Consider the following 6,000-nt stretch of genomic DNA (forward strand, 5'->3'; position numbering starts at 1 on the left):
ATATACATTCTGATAACAGTTTAACCACGTCTGGGCATCTCAGCTGAATGAAATTTGACAAACATTCATAAATGAAAGCAATCTGTGCGACAAATTGAACTTGTGAGCACTTTATGATATTATACCACCACATATTGAATACTTTCTATATAATTGTATATAGGTTTGTGTGTTTGATTGTCAGTCCGTATTCTATAAATGTTTTTAAAACAAGCTTCTTATACACGTTTGCTCGCCTTTGCCAGTATGACCTTAGGAACACAAATGGTCTGATTGAAAAGGTAACTTTATTGATATTAACCCTGTCCGGCTAAAATTTCCTGTTTGCATAAACTGACATCAGATTGATCTCAATCCGTAGATAGAATCGTTGTTGGCATTGAGGAATGTCCTATAGGTAATGATGAAATCTACTAAACATATCACTTGCTAATTTGGGGGAGGGGGAGGTGGCAATACTTTAAATGATAATAATATAAGCATTGGTAAAGCGAGAGTATTATTCAGTAGACTATATATCTGCTCATTGTTCTTCTCGTTGTTAAAACTGTCAGAAATCTTCCGTTTACCTTTCTTTTCTTTAGAGAGGCTGAGTAAGGCTTTCGTACAGAAAGTTTGATTGATGTTTTAACAGATACGTCTGACGCTATATCCTGTAAATCATATTTAAAACGTTTCTTGCTTCTTTTTGGTATGAAACTTTTGCAACGCAAGGTCAATGTCACTACAAATAGAAAACATCGGTTGGTACTGTAAAACTTTAGTTATGGTTGACAAATAGCTACCAAACTTGATAGATATGAATAGTTTATGGAGATTTTTCATGGCATTGCGTTTGGGGGCTCTAGGGTAAAGATCAAAGTTACTGTTACTAAAAATAGATAACCGTTTTGTACTGAACAAACTTAAGTTAGGGTTGACATTTTGTGACCGAACTTGGTATGTGGGAATAGTTTATTGACTTTCATAGGACTGCTGCAATTGGCGCCCCTAACGTAAAGGTCAAGATCTCTGCAACAAAAAATAAGAATTAGCAACAACAATTGAACCTGAATCTATCAAATTTCATAGAGCTCAGATACCCAAACGTGGTTAAACTGTTATCAGCACACATTTAGGTGGTTAACAAAGATAACGACCATAAAGGCTATTGTACAGCAAAAAAGGCGCCAGAAAATTTCAATACTACATTTAAATTATGTTAAAGCGGAAACCATTGCAAAAATAATGTATTTTTAGCTTAATGACCTTTAAAGTATCAGATTTCGATTCATACATTTGTAAACATCAAACTTGTTGAAGGTTTTCCTTCCAATAACTATTTTTTACGTAACCTAAAAGCTTGTAATGCGCGTCATGATTTTTAGGAAATATAATATTTATACTACCGAAAACAGGTTCCAAAAATCATATTATTATTTACGTCTCGCCGCCATCTTGCAGCTCAGATTCAAAATCCTTATTTAGACTGTTGCAGACTCGAAATACGTGTATCCTCTGAAAAATTATCCGCGCCGGAACTAGTGCAGATATGTTGATATAAATGCAATAACCTTGTTATAATGTACGCGGATCCGTGGTCTAGATGTAACACACTTGACTGCCACTCAAGGGGTCGCAGGTTCGAATCCTCGCCGCACCACTAAAAATACTAATCGTCTTCCGAGAGTGGCGTTAAATGTGGGTTTTGTGTGACACTGTATGCACTGGTGCACGTTAAAGAACCAGGGTAGCTCTTACCAGGTTTACATTCTGTCTATGCTAAAAAAACTAAAATGACAATCAATCTTATGGGAGAACTCGCGGAAATGCGCCTCGCCTTGTGCGAGTATAAATAAGCGTACACACCTTCTGTACGCTGAAACAGTAAAATGCCACGATATCAATGATTGCAACTAATTATCGCATGTTTTCAGAATAAATAAATGGTAAGAAATGTCACGCAGCTGCTATATCTTTACTAAGTCATTCGCTAGATCATTGCGGACAAGCTCCGGGGCTTTCATTGTTCGCCCTTTGTTATATCACACTCAACGTAAATTAAGTAATCAACAATAGCCTTTGTTATATCACACTCAACGTAAATTAAGTAATCAACAATAGCCTTTGTTATATCACACTCAACGTAAATTAAGTAATCAACAATAGCCTTTGTTATATCACACTCAACGTAAATTAAGTAATCAACAATAGCCTTTGTTATATCACACTCAACGTAAATTAAGTAATCAACAATAGTTTTGGTAAAAAAGTTAGCATTATGTGATAAGTTTTTGCGATCCTGAGAGTATAATATATTTTCAATATTGTAAATTGTAGCTGTATTCTTATGCTGTCATTTTATCTTTTTATGTATTACCATATGTATACCTAGTGTGTTTAAATTGTTCAACCAATCATTCAATCAACCAATCACAAAATCAATCAATCACTCACGTATACCGAATCCGTATAAGATAGAATACTGACTGTTGTGTGCTTCAAATATTATGATCTATGTTGAAGTTTGTTTAAGGACCTATGTTATTCAATATATGTATATAAATAAGGTGATCGTATTACGCCGAGGTATCTAGATTTAAAATATGCTACCCATACCAAACTTTGCGCTTAACATATTTTAGAAGATATCTTATATACAGGAACAACAACAATAACAACAACAAAAAACAACTTGACAACAACATCAACATACATATTAATAACGAGCTAGCAAAATGAATTTTATATGGATTTGTTACCTTGCAGATGAGGCAGCCAGATTAGAAGATAATAAATCCGTCACAATATGGTGATCGAAGGAGATTTATCCGCTGAAAATAAAGACAAAGAAAATGATATTTTCCTGCGAGCACGTTTCATGAAGTGATAACTGTTCAACTGCTATTTATTGATGGCTGCATTAACGATATGAATTGAAGATTATTAGATGAATCGTATTGCAGAAATAGAGCTCTTCAACATATGACGACACTACAACATTGACTTTATATAAGCATTACCTGCTGGCAATCAGACCGAATGTGTTTCATTAGCGAATCAGATCATGTTAGCCTCAAATAACACTTTTCAGTGTAAAGCACATGGCGTAGCAGCAGCATTTTTTTTCAAGACGAGAGTACATTTACAATATCGAATATGTGTTAACATTTTATTTTTGATATTTGATGTATGTTCTGTGTAAAGAATTCTGTATTTAAAAACCAAATTTAAAAACATGACTGTATCTTTATTTTCATAGTGAATTTCTTTAAATAGCGTTTACCTATCATGGTTCTAAGCGAATGAAAAAACAGCCCAATTAAAAATACATATTCATAAACATCAAATAACTTTGACGACAGTCAGAATTTCTTTAAATAGCGTTTACCTGTCATTGTTTAAAGAGAATGAAAAAAACAGCCCAATTAAAAATAATTATTCATAAACATCAAATAGCTTTGACGACCGTCAGAATTTCTTTAAATAGCGTTTACCTATCATTGTTTAAAGAGAATGAAAAAACAGCCCAATTCAATATACATATTGATAAACATCAAATAGCTTTGACGACAGACAGTCAGCAGCCGCTGAGAAACTGCAAGTATCTACTGCAAACTAGAAGGAAAAGAGAAAAAAGAAGATTGTTCGGTTGCAAAGCTAAAAATCAAATCGTTGAATACAATGCAATAAAATTGGCAGCCTTAACAAGTGACTATGTGTCTCCTTGAAGCATCCGTTTATACCTTATATTAAACACAAAATTTCCATCATTTCAGCTATCACAACTTGTACCATACACCTTAGCACAGATATATTGGAATCGAAACATTGTTTTATCAAAATTACATTCTATGTAAGAAATCATTGCCCTATTGGTATTTCTCTTTGTTTTGCTTTGCTAGCGCCACATCTGTTTAGACGTTCTTTCATCAATATCTTTTTATATCTTTTGAAAATGTGGAATGAAAGAATTCAAATATAATGACAAAAACACCATATTTGTTAACGTATTTGACTACATTTGCTCGTTGTCCTACATTTGACAAACATTCAAAACATCGAACACACGTTTACTTTTAGCAACCTCAACTTACATTTCGTGAACAAGATAAACGCCTGTATCACTTGCTAGTCTCGACCATAAGTCATATTACATTCAGATAAAAGAACACTAATCCAGAAACCCGAGTTTTATGTTCCGTTCGAAGGCTTTAACACCATGAAGCGCCACATACGTATTTAACGATTTCTCCTGTACTTCCAGGCAATTTATGAGGCTATTCCCAGAATGGATGTGTAAGACGAAGTGTCGTGTCTTAATGAAACAGGCCGGGAGAAAGATAAGGACCAAGGGAGATTTGCATTCCAATACCAGCTTCCCTATTGCCATCTCCAGCTGTGCCTCGGTAAGGCAGTATTGGGAATCATTTATTCTTGGCCCTGGTGTGGGAGACATCGCACTGCCTAGCAATTTCGCTAAATGTAAAGGCTTATAATTGGCCTGATACAAAAACAAAATGTTATCTCGATCTATGTTATATGATATATACTATGATAGATGAAACTATTAAAAGGAGTGATGGCTAATATTTGTTTTGTTATTCATGTACATATTAATTAGGCAATATGGGTAAGGTGTTATTAAACCATAATGCATTTTCAAATTCGTAATTATTTTTAATAATATGAATATTTCAATTTTATGAAGTAGCCTGAAACCTAGATGATACTAAAAAGGAATAAAACAATAATCATCCAAATTCATGACAGCAAACGGAATCAGCTTTATACCAAGACTATACCAAATGTGAATAACTTAACATTTGTCCTATATTATACTTATAAGAAGAGAAGTTTGTTGTAGATAATTTGCTTACAAAACCCTTAATCACAGTTTTGCATTCGCGTAAAATACTTAATTCGGTTGAGCCGTGGTCGAGTAGTAAAATGCATTAGGCGTTACGGTTCAGATATTAAAAGGATTTATCACAGAATTGGTTATATTGTCCAAAGGTCTCAGAGCTGTCCAAATCTAATTACTTTTCCCGTTCATTTTATTGATACTTCCAGGGTTTTCTTTTTGAGAACAACGGAATATGGGTTCAATTAATTGAAGTTTGTCTCAGATGAGGGCAATCGATCGGATTAAGCTCCCTAATATGAAATGTTGAATGCGCTGAGATACGTCCACTATCAGATGTATTGAGGGCTATATTGGATTTGTGAGGGAACTCGTTTCATCTAAATTATTGTGATTGTTGCTGGATTGTTTAGGAATGGACGAAAACATTGTTTCGTCTTGCTAACCATAGACCAGTATATCTTTTTAATTACGAAAAAAATATTACAGTCACGTATCGGGGTTTATTTTGGTTATGGCTCACAGTTATGCAATATAAACTAGACAGACAATTTAGTGGTAAAATCTCCTATGGTCTTATCCAATGGCATAAAGATAACATACAGTATAAAACAGCCTGCAGACTGTCCAAATTATAGAAAATCCACCATTTGTGTGTCTTGGAGGGCTAGCTCTTAATCGAAAATTGCAAATAGCACATAAATGCTGTTTGTTCATGGCAAGCAATTTACGTTTTTCCTTGCAAGAAGATTGGGTTTGAATTCAAAACGTAAAATATATGACAATTTCTATTAGAAGATGTACTGTCAGTCATATCAGATTCGGCAAGTGATCATCCATAAAATAAGAAAGAATGGAGTTAAACAATACAGTTAGTTGGTTTTAAGCCATAACAACCTTTGAATGGTAGATGAGCGATGATGCCCATATTCACCACTTCTAAACAATATGTCCTGTTAGAGGATAAACCATATTTACTAATACGCTTATTTCTAGTCTCATTATTCATACCTTTTTGCCCGAATACCATTCATGCATCATTGTCCTATTATTATTTACTGCCATAAAGCAGCTTAAGCCCTTCTATTCATATGTCGTGAAATCTAGAAAAAAATGAAACCGAAAATGTCGTAAAACCCGACTTATTGATTATTGAA

The 6,000-nt window shown here is 34.0% G+C and overlaps 1 long non-coding RNA gene across 1 annotated transcript in view; it reads right to left on the bottom strand.

Moving 5' to 3' along the window:
* Window positions 1-4,283, bottom strand: part of LOC128224034 (uncharacterized) — a 29,801-nt gene extending 25,518 nt beyond the window's left edge. Inside the window, exons 1-2 of the long non-coding RNA XR_008259418.1 lie at window positions 4,077-4,283; window positions 2,742-2,813 (exon numbers count right to left, since the gene is read on the bottom strand). This is a non-coding gene — a long non-coding RNA (uncharacterized LOC128224034). The remainder of the gene's footprint in view (window positions 1-2,741; window positions 2,814-4,076) is intronic.
* Between the last annotated feature and the right edge of the window lie 1,717 nt (window positions 4,284-6,000).

This window comes from Mya arenaria, chromosome 2, assembly GCF_026914265.1.
Source record: "Mya arenaria isolate MELC-2E11 chromosome 2, ASM2691426v1".
NCBI classification, from domain to species: domain Eukaryota; kingdom Metazoa; phylum Mollusca; class Bivalvia; order Myida; family Myidae; genus Mya; species Mya arenaria.